Source organism: Mastomys coucha, unplaced genomic scaffold, assembly GCF_008632895.1.
Source record: "Mastomys coucha isolate ucsf_1 unplaced genomic scaffold, UCSF_Mcou_1 pScaffold21, whole genome shotgun sequence".
Classification (NCBI taxonomy): domain Eukaryota; kingdom Metazoa; phylum Chordata; class Mammalia; order Rodentia; family Muridae; genus Mastomys; species Mastomys coucha.
This window is the reverse complement of record NW_022196904.1, coordinates 53,617,116-53,628,918: the sequence shown is the minus strand read 5'-3', so window position 1 is coordinate 53,628,918 and position 11,803 is coordinate 53,617,116. Positions and strand designations below refer to the sequence as shown.

Below are 11,803 nucleotides of genomic sequence, written 5' to 3'. Positions count from 1 at the left end.
CAGTACCAAGTAGATGTGACTGACAAGTTCTGCTGCCAATCTGGCTCCTTTAGGCTTCAGCTTTTCCTGTGCATGTATTTTCCATGGGTAGAAACCTTACTGACCTCTCTTCTTTTAGAAGTTGAAGTCTTAGCTTAGAAGTCAGGACATCTTTATTATTGTTTGACTACACCTTCATCCAAGGGCTTCTCTTTAACAGAGCTCACATATTTACCAATGACAGCCTCTTTTTTTGTCACATGACTTGATGGCAAAGCTTCCTAGTGCTCTCTTCCTTTTCAAGTTGCACATTTTACTTTCTTCTCCACTTATTGCTTGTTTTCATTGTAGAGCAGAATAACTAATGACCATGACTCAGACCTGGTGTGATACTGAGTCTGGAATTTACTTAAGAAATTAGTCAAGCTTTGTGCAGTGGCAGTATTGTAGCCAATAAAGTTTATCCGAGGCATGATTATTACTAATTGAAAACTTTTCCCAATACTCCACCATGATGTCTTGCAATATAGTCAGCATTGGCAATTTTTGACAGTCTCTATGGAAAAAAAGGAAGAAATTAGTCCATTATTTTAAAATTGAGTGTCATGCAAATTTTCAAGGCATCAGCATAATCCAGCTAGATTATATACAGAGGATCACACAAATAGCCCCTCTCCCAGGTCCCAGTAGAGTCCTTGTTTCTTTCTGAAGTTTTGAGAATTGGCCTTACATTGTCTGAGTTTTTCTCAGTGTTCCTCAATTTTAACTTTTCACAAGAATTAATCATTAAGCTCTATCCCCAGCACTAACAAATTTTTCAGACCTAATAATTCATAAATTTTTACAAAATATTTCAAAGGTATAAAAAAGTTACATGATCAAGCACAGCAGCAACTCTACTCTCACTACCAATTATATAATAGTGCTTTTTCTCTATGATAGCATAATCTTATAAAAAGCAAGTTATAAAATAAAGGATTTATTTTGGATTACACTTCCATAGGAATGAAGTCTCTTATGATGGATATGGTATACAGACAGAGAAGAAGGCATGGAGACGTGAGCACAAAGTGGACTGATCTCATTTTATACACATTCCTGGACACAAGAATCAGAGAGAGAGAGAGAGAGAGAGAGAGAGAGAGAGAGAGAGAGAGAGAGAGAGAGAGAGAGGGTCAGAGAGACAGAGACACAAAGACAGACAGAGAGACATGGAGAGATAGACACAGAGAGAAAGCAAGTGAGCAGGAAGTGAAGACAAACTATAAAACCTCAAAAACCTATAAAGCCTTCCCCCAGTGATGTAATTCCTTTAGCAATGCTCCACTTCCAAAGGATTTCATAGCTCTCCAAAGAGTGCCACCACATGGAGGTGAAATATTCAAACACACATGCTTATCAGGGACATTTTTCACATAAGTCACCACATCCCTCTTCATACAATATTCTCTGAGCCTTGAAGAAGTGAATATACATGTCTTATCTAGGGCACTTGATGCATGTAAATCAACAAATGTAATTCACAACATATACAAACTAAGGGAGAAAGCACACGAACATCTCATTAGGTGTAGAAATGGCCTTTGATAAAATCCAACACCCCATCATGATTTCACAACCTAATAAAGACTATTTACAGCAACCTTACAACCAACATTACTTGGAATGGAAAGAACCTCAAAGAATTTCCATTAAAATCAGGAACAAGATAAAGGTACACGCTTTTCATTATAGTGCTTAAAATCTTACCTAGAACAAAAAGACAACTGAAGAAAATCAAGAGGATAAAAGTAGAAAATGAAAAAGTGAATGTATCCTTTTTTTGTAGATGATATGATTACATACATAAAAGATCCGAAACACTTCATCATTTTTAATTACTTATTTACTTAATTATATAACATCCTAAATGTTGCCCCCTCCCACAGTCCCCCCTCATGGAGTCCATGTTCCCTTCTCTTCTGAGAGGGTGGGCCCCCCTGGGTATCCCTCTACCCTTCACCGGGAGACTTCTTATTTTAATTGCTTACTTACTTACTTTATTAACACCCCCAAAGCTGCCCCTTCCTGATGCCCCCTCACAGAATCATTCCCTCTATACCCCCTCCCCCTTTCCTCTGAGTGGGTACTTCCCAGGTATCCCCCCACTCTTCACTAGGAGATCTCTACAGTTTATAAATACTTTCAGCAAACTAGAAGTATACAAATTTAACACATGAATACATTTAACCTTCCTATATACAAATTTCAAACATACTGAGAAGGTAGTGAGGGAAATAATTCCATTCACAATATCATGAAAAATATCTTGGAATAACTTTAACCAAGCAAGATTTGTACAATGGAAAATTTAAGACATTACAGAAGGAAATCAAAGAAGACATCAGAATATTGAAAGATATCTTACACTTGGGGACTGGTATGGTTAATACTGTGAAAATGGCCATTGTACTAAAAGCAATCTGCAGATTCAACATAATGTTCATCAATTTTCCAACACAATTCATTACAGAAATAGAAAAAACAATTTTGAACTTTATATGGAAACACACCCCCATACACACCAAACTTCTCATGATAGCTAAAACAATCCTGAAAAATAAAAGACTCGCTGGAATTATCACCATACCAGATGTTAAGTTGTACTGCAGAACTATGTTACTAAAAACATCATGAAAATGAACATATAGACCAAAGGAATGGGATCAAAGTCCTAGACACACCTATGGACACTTGATTTCTGTCAAAGAAACCAAAATTACATACTAGAGAAATGGCAGTTCCTTCAAGAAATGGTGCCAATTTAATTAATAACTGCAGAAGAATGAAATAGATCCATCTATATAACCCTGGACAAAACTGAACTTCAAATGGATCAAGAAGCTCAACGTAAGACCTAGAACCCTGCATTTGCTAGAAAATAAATTGCATAGACATGTTAAAGGACTTTCTGAATAGGACTCTTATAGCACAGTCATTAAGTCCAACAATTAATAAGTGGGGCTCATGAAGATAAAACTTCTGTATAGAAGAGGACACCATCATTTGAATAAAATGGCATTCTACAGAATGAGAACAAAGTTTTTATCACTTACATATCTGACAAAGGGTTAGTATCTAGAATATACAAAAAACTAAAAACAAAACTAAACTAAAAACAAACAAAATACAAAAATAAAATACTGAACATCAAAAAACCAATTTTTAGAATGGGGTATAGGGGTGAACCCAGAGGTTAACAGCACTTGTTGCTCTTGCAGAGGACCCAGGTTCAGTTTCCACATGGTGATTGTATGCCATTTATAACTCCCAGTCTAGGGAATCCAAAAACCTCTTCTGACATCCATTGGTACCAGAACCTCAAGTGGTATATGTACATATATTCAGGTAAAATACTCATACACACAAAATAAATAAACCTCGAAAAATGGGGTATAGAACTAAATAGGGAGTTTTCAGAAGGTGAAACAGAAATGAGTGCAAAACACTTAAAAATGTTCAAAGTTCTTCACCACCAGAGGTATACAAAATTAAATCTACTTTGAGATTTTATTTTACTTCTGTCATCAGGACCAAGATTAATAAAACAAATGGCATCGCATGTTGGTAGGAATGTGGGGGAAAAGAGACACGGAGTCCTTGGTGGTAGGAATACAAACTAATACAGCCACCATGGAAATCAGTGTTGTAGTTCCACCAAGAGACGAAAGATGTTCTCCAGAAGATCCACCTATGTCACTCCTGGACATGCACCCCAAAAGACTGTCCCTTACTACAGAGGTACTTACTTATCTATGTTGATTACTGATCTAGTTTTTCCTCTTTTTTAAAATAGATATTTTTCTTACATATTATTTCCTGATTGCCATTTCTCCTCCCTCTATTCCCCCAGTTCCTCCCCATCCTTCTCTCTCATCTGGATTCACTCCCTTTCTGTTTCTTCCAAAACAAACAACCAAACAAACTTCTAAGAAATAATAATAAAATAAAACAAAAATGACAATTTGAACTTGGGCAAAACAAACAAACAAACAATCAACCAAACAGAAGGAAAACATGCAAGAGAAGGCTAAGAGTCAGAGACTCACTCCCAGGCAGGTGTCATGCTCAGGAGAAGTTGTCCAACTCAAAATGAACTTTGTGGTTTTTTTTAAAAATGTGCCTTTGTGCCACAAACTGAGTTTGTTCCGGGAACCTCTTGTTCCTTGGGATGAGAGTTCTGGTCAGGTGGGTAAAAAATTTGGTGAGTGACAAACAGAGTTGACACAAGGAAGTGCTGAGTCTGGGAGTATTTCTTAAAAATGGCATCAGGCTTTTACAGTCATTGCAAAAGAGAAATGAAAAATCTGGCAGCTCAGCAATCAAGGTACATCTGAGGCTACCCAAAACACACTGGGTCTAAAACAGCTACCCCTTTTGGACAGGCCCTGCACTCCCCAGGCCCAAGAGCTCTGGGCCCAGGGGGCTGCAGACTGTATGAGGCTCGAAGCTTGAATGCTCTCTCTCAAATCTGAGTGTATAAGTACATGTCTAAGTCTAAGTCTGTGCACAAAGTGAAAACCAGGCTTATATAGTATACAGAAAACAGGGCAGATGACAAAAGTCATGTAGGCAAGTGAGGGCCATCCAGATGTGAAGCAGAAGAACAGTGGTGCCCTTCCTGCTGAGGCTATCTTGACAGTCCCAAGCTAATTCTCTGGGTCTGTTGGAGGCAAGCACCAGGAAGTCCCAATCTAGCAGTTCCTGAAAATGCCCTTAAGTGAGGGAAGCCCTTCAATCACTCTGGTATGTAAAACAGTTCTGTCTTCTGTGGGACTGCCCTGAGAATTCTAACTGTGTTTACAGTAAGCAATAGTGCCTGACCTCTGTTGCTAACTCTGAGGACACCCTGTCTGATAAGGCAGCTTCCTTGTGAGAAATTCCAAGCTAACAACAGCTTGGTAATAAATTAAGATATATTGGAATGCTGTGCTGGCCAGGGAACAACACCCAATCTTAAGTTTTAGCCATTTACAAATCATTTCTTGGGGTACATTTATGCCTGAATAAGAAGGCATGTTGATGATCGAAAAGACTAATCTGGAATACGTCTGAGTTAGGAGATGCCAACGGACTGACTGAGGCACAAATTCCCTTTGAAGTCATAACCCCTCTTGTCCGTGATCAGGCTTTCAACCCTGATACTGCAGACTTTACTGGAGTAGACAAGTGGGCATGGCACCTTTGTTATTGTTCTTGTTATTTTTGTTAAAGAGAGAGAAACAACATGAAATCAGGTGGATGCAGAATTCAATAGGGTCATGGAAGAGTTAAGGAAGAAAAAAATATGAACAAAATATGTTGTTTTAGATTCTCAATCAAAACATAAAAATTTCCATATTTATATGTTTGTGGATCTGGAGGGTGTTAAAGGAGAAAAATGAGGGACAGATGTGACCATGTTTATATCTATCTATCTATCTATCTATCTATCTATCTATCTATCTATCTATCTATCTATCTATCTATCATGTGTGTGTGTATGTGTGTATATGCTCCAAGTTCAACACCCATAACAACAACAACAACAACAACAACAACTGAAGAGCTAGGATCCACATATCCACATATGTTGTTTTTCTTTCTGGGTCTGAATTACCTCACTCAGGGTGATTGTTTCCAGTTTTATTGATTTACCTGCAAATATGACTTAAATGTTTCTTTACAGCTGAGTGATTTGCCACTATGTATGCATTCTACATTTTCATTACCCACTCATTTACTTGTGGACATCTATGTTGATTCCATTTCTCAGCTATTGTGAATAAAACAGCAATGAACATAGATGTATAGCTTTCTCTGTAGTGGGATATAATGTCCATAGGATATATGTCCAGGGGCACTGGAGCTGGATCAGATGGCAGTTTTAGTTCTGATTTTTTTTCCTTTTTGGAGAACATTGAGATTCGTCTTCAATGTGGCTTTACTAGTTTACATTGGTGCCAACATTATATAAGAGTTCCTCTTTTGCCACATCTACACCACTCATTGTCACTTGTGTTCCTGTGGATGGCTATTCTGTCTGAAGTATTATGGAAATCTTAATGTGGTTTTAATTTGCATTCCTCTGATGGTTGCTGATGTTGAACACATTCAAAAGTGTTTCCTAGCCATTTGCATTTCATCTTTTGAGAATTTTGTGTTCAAGTTCATAGCCCAGCTTTGTCATTTTTTTTAATTTTATTCTATTGAAAAAGAGTACACGTGGAAGGACCCATGGCTCCAGCTGCATATGTAGCAGAGGATGGCCTTACATGGCACCAACGGGAGGAGAGGCCCTTGGACCTGTGTAGGCTCTGTGCCCCAGTGTAGGGGAGTGCTGAGGGGGGGAGATGGGAGTGGGTGAAGTGGGGGAAGAGGGAATGAGATAGGAGGTTTTTGGAGGGGAAACTGGGAAAGGAGATAGCATTTGAAATGTAAATATATAAAATATCCAATTTAAAAAAAGAAAATAGTTTTTCATACAATATACTATGACTATAGTTTCTCCTCCTCCAACTTTTCTCAGATCTCCTCCACCTCTGCACCTACCAAATCCACAACTTTTCTTGTACTCTCTCATTAGAAAACAAACAGGCATTTGAAAGAGAAAATAAAAAATTTAAATGCAGTAAGATAAAAACAAATAAACAAACAAGGAAGAATAGGACAAAGCAAATAAACAAGAACAAAAAAACTCAGAGAAACTCATATAGGTGCAAAGACATACACATTTGTACACACAGAGATCCCATAAGGATACAGATTTGGAAACCATAATATATAAGTGAAATACCTATTGTGTTTGGAAAAACACCCAGACAATATCAATATTTAGGGTTCTTTTTTAGTTATTTGCATACTCTAGGCACCAATCCTCTGTTAGATGAATAACTGACAAAGATTTTCTGCCATTCTTTGGGGTGCCTATTCATTTACTTCAGTTTCCTTTGCTAGACAAGAGTGGTTTAATTTCACAAGATCCCATTTGTTTGCTGTCGGTCTTATTTCCTGTGCTCTGGAAATCTCAAAAATTCTTTCCTGTAACTATCAGTGGAAGTGTGGTCCTTACCTTTCCTCCAGCATGTTCAAGGTATCAGGCCTTAAGCTGAGGTCCTTCCATTTGCAGAGGAGTTTTAAGCTCAGAGAGAGAGATAAGGACTCACTTTTACAACCCTCTATGTGCATGCCCAGGGCTCCCAGCAATGTTGGTTGAAAATGCTCTTTTCTCAGTGTGATTTTTGTCTCTTTGACTAAAATCATGTAGCTGTAGTAGCACAAATTCATATCTGAGTCCTTAAGTCTATCCTTTTGAAGTCAGGTATGGTAATACCTTCTGCCTTATTTATTTTTTGTTCTGTATTTGGCTATTTCTTAGGCTATTCTTGGAATTTTGTGTCCCCATATACATTTTTGATTGTTCTATGTTAGTGAATAATGGGGTTGAAATTTTGCTGGAAATTACATAGAATCTATAGATTGTTTTTCGTAGGATTATCACTTTCACAATATTAATTCTTTCAACCCACAAGAATAGAGGACCATTCCATCTTTTAGTGTATTTCTCAGTTTATTTGTTCAGCATCTTAAAATTTTTGTTGTACAGGTTTCTAGGTTATGTTATGACCAAGGAGGTGGGGGATGTGTACATGTATGTATTGTGAATAAAATTATTTGCCTTATTTTTTTTATTTTGTTTGTCAGTGCTACATAGCTAGTCCACTGATTTCTCCATTAATTTTGTATCCTGCCACATTGTTGGACTTATTTATTAGCTCTAAAAATTTTTGTGGCATATTTGGGGTCTCTATGTAAAGAATTATATAATATTAAAATAGAGATGCCTTGTGTTCTTTTCCTACTTGTATACATTTATTTCCTTCTCTTTTCTTACTGCACCAGCTGATACTTCAAGGATTATATTGTGTATGGAGAGAGTGCACACCCTTGGCTTGATCCTAATCTTAATGAGAACTCGTGAGGTTTCCTTCGTTTAGCATCATGCTGTGTTGACTTTCAATTTATATAGCCTTTATTATGTTGAGGTATGCTCCCTCCATTTCTTGCCTATTCATGAAGGCATATATCATTTTGTCAAATGATTTTTATGCATCTAACTAGATGATCATAAAATTTCTATCTTTACCTTTATTTATGTGATAGATAATGTTTTAGATTTACTTATGTTGAACCAACCCTGCATCTCTGGAATAAACCAGTCTGGTTATAATGAATAATTTTTTTGATATGAGCTTGAGTTTTGTTTGGTGGTATTTTATTGAGAATATTTGCATCTATCTCAGGGAGACAAGTCTGAAATATTCTTTTTGTTTATTTGTTTGCCAGTATCTAGATTTGTATCATGACAACACTCGTGATGGGAGTTTGGGAGCCTTCTTGTCCTATTTGATGGACTAACTTAAATACTGTTGGTATTAATTCTTCTTTGGATTTCTGGCAGAATTCTGTAGTAAATCTTTCCAGTCATGGATTTTTTTTCAGTTGGGAGATGTTTTTATTACTTCTTCAATCTTGTTCCTAGTTATGGATCTGGATTTTCTTAAATTATTAGTTTTATCTTGGCTTAATTTTGATATGTTGTATGCATCTAGAAATTCACCCATTTGTTTTAGGTTTTCTATCTTAGTGGAATATTCAGTTTCAATGTGTAACCTTATAATTTTCTGAATTTCTTTGTTATCTATTGTGCTATGTTTCTGTTCATCTCCAATTTTATCAGTTTAAGTCTTCTCTTTCCCTTCTTTCCTCCCTCTCTCCCTTTTACTCTCTCCCTCTTTCCCTCCTTCCTGTCTCCTTTCCTCTGTCCCTTCCTTCCTTCTGTCATTCTATTTGGCTAAGCATTTGTCAATCCTGCTTATCTTGTCAAAGAACAAACTGTTCATTTCATTGACAGCTTTATTTTTTATGTTTATTTCCATTTCATCAATCCCAGCCTTTATTTTGTTTATTTCTTCCTATATTCTGTTTTTAAGGTGCTGATTGTCCTTGTTTTTCCAAGCCTTCACATGCATCATTAAATTATTAAAATAGAATTTCTCAATATTATTAGTAGTACTATTAAGATTATGGCTCAGTTATGACACTTTTCCATTCTATTTCCTCACTCCAAACCCTCCCATATATCATCCATGCTTTTCATCAAGTTCATGGCCTCTTTTTCAATATCATCATTCTATCTATCCACCTATTTACCTATCTACATACATACATATATTCCTAAATATAATGTGTTTGGTTCATATTATGTTCATTGTCTATACATTTGAAGGCTGACTGTTTAGCAATAAACAAACACCTGTGTGTCTTTCCTGGGGAAGACCACCTCTCCAACTCCCAACTTTATTCAACCAGTTGCCCATAGTTCCTTGTGAGGGTTGAGGTCTCATGGCATTTTCCCCATAGTTTGACATGTTGGTTGATATCATCCTTGTTTACCAAGTTATTAGCACTCATGCTGGTGATTTTTTATTGATGTAGCTTCTGACATTACTAGGATACACAATCTTATAGCAAAGTTGTCTGGCTTTTACACTCTTTATGCTTCTTTTCCTCATGTTCTCTAAGCTATAGGTGTGGTAGTGTTTTGTAGGTGTATCCATTGAGAATGGGCTCTACAACTCTGCATTTTTATTGGTTGTAATTTTATATTGTGGTCTGGTCTGTTTCAAAGAGAAGTTTCCTTGCTGAGACATGGAGACTACACTTTTCTGTAGGTATAAGTACAAGTGTTTATAGACTGTTGATAGAGATTTTCCTGGTTTAGTAAATTAGGTGTTGCAGATTCTCTTCCAATAACCACGACTTCACTAGAACTGGGAAGTTAGTTAGGTTTCTAAGACCAGGCATGATTTCCTTCTTATTGCATAGGCCATAAGACCTATTAGAGAGCTGTTGGTTACCACCAAGGTATGCATATCACTGCTCCAGCCTTAGGGTTACTGTGCCATGATGATCATTGTTTAGGTTCATAGGCAACAGAATAGGGCAAGACTGTTGGTTGCTTCCCTTCTTTGGTAGCTTGCATGGCATTTTCAATTATTATAAAAGATAGTCCTCAGGGAGGGAACATTCAGGTCAATTCCAACTCCAGGGTCTCTAGACCCTGTTTCTAAAGTGCATGACATCTACAGCAATGGGGACTTATCTTCCTTCTCTGAGGGATTATCAAGGATAATAGCAGTGGACTGTATGATTTGGAAGTTTCTTGGATAGCCTTGACTAATAATTCAATAGGGGGCTTCTCATGTCTGATACTGTGTATTTTCTCAGCTGGTCTTTGGCTCTTGGAGGGAGCACCATAACCTCAGATTTTAAAAGTTCATTAAAACCATAGATATATATTTATAAAAAGAATTAAATGCATTATCATTTTTGTAAGGTCAGTAGTTAATAATATGATTCTTTGTTGCGTTTTAGACATCCTTATCAGTGTATTACTCATCTTTTTCCTTCTCCTGTATTTGCCTTTCTCCCTTCCGATTTTTTCCTCCCACATCACTTATATCTTGCTATTCACCTTTATCTTCCTCTCACTTTATTTTTCTACCCTTCCTAAGATGTCCCCTCATATCCACTACCATAATCACTTGTACCCTGCTAGTTCTGTATCTATTACTCCCCAACCGTCATATATTGTTATAGTCCCATTTTACTTTGCTTGTTTGTGCAGTTATCACAGGCCATGTAGTCACACCTCAAGATTTCAAACTAGCAGCTTCCAATATGAGAAAATGTGGTAGTTGTCTTTCTGTTCTGCATTACCTTGTTCAGTATTACCATTTCTAGTTTCATCCATTTATGTAAAGTTTATGACTAAATTTTCTTCTTTCCAGCTGAACAGCCTTCCATAGTGTATATTTACCATGCTTCCATTATTTATTTGTTGGTGGTAGGACATTTAGGTTGTTCTCGTTTTCTGGCTATTGTAAATAGAGCAGCAATGAACATTATACAGACCAAGTAGTTTATATTTAAGGATATATATGCATATAACATGTATGCATGTAAAAACAATTAGTGAAAAATGAGATTATGGATTTGAAATAGAGCAAAGAGGGGTATGTAGGAAGTTTTGGCAGGAGGAAAAATGGATAATGATGTAATTGTATTATAATCTCAAAAAGAAAAGAAAAAATCTAATGTGTTATGTAAAGAAACTTAAGGGCAGAAATCACATCATCATCTCAATTGATGCCACAGAGACATTTAACAAAATTCAGCATGCCTTTGTAATAAGAATTCTGGAGAAATTGGGTAGCACACCTCAAGAGGAGAAAGAGTATATACAAACCATCCTATCACCAACAGTACATTAAAAGGAGACAAATCTGGATAATTTTCTATAAAATCTATAATGAAAAAAATTCCCACTCTTTCTTTTCTTATTTAGTACAGGGTTCATATCTTAGGTGTTAGACAAGAGAAAGGCATAAGGAGGATAAAAATAGAAAAAGAAGAACTCAAACTATCAGGGTTTTAAATTGAGGTCTTTGATCTTTCACCTTGTACCAAATCAAATGAAAATGGATCAAGGACCTTAATTTAAGACCAGAAATACTGAAACTACTAGAGGAAAATATAAGGGATGTCTGCAAGACACCAGGATAAGTGAGAACTTTCTGAACAAGACACTCAAAGCACTGCAACCAGCCCCAAGCATCAAAAGATGGACTAATGATGAGATTAGTCTCTGCATATAAGGGCAGAGCATGCAGACAGCCCACAAAGTGGGAGACGATCTTTACCAGGGCACTGCAGACAAGGAGATAATATCTCCAGATCTTAC

At 36.7% G+C, this 11,803-nt stretch overlaps 1 non-coding gene across 1 annotated transcript; it reads left to right on the top strand.

Moving 5' to 3' along the window:
• Positions 1-403: 403 nt before the first annotated feature.
• LOC116104155 lies at positions 404-544 on the top strand. The gene has a single exon (XR_004123705.1). It is a non-coding gene; the product is annotated as a U4 spliceosomal RNA (small nuclear RNA).
• The last annotated feature ends 11,259 nt before the right edge of the window (positions 545-11,803 follow it).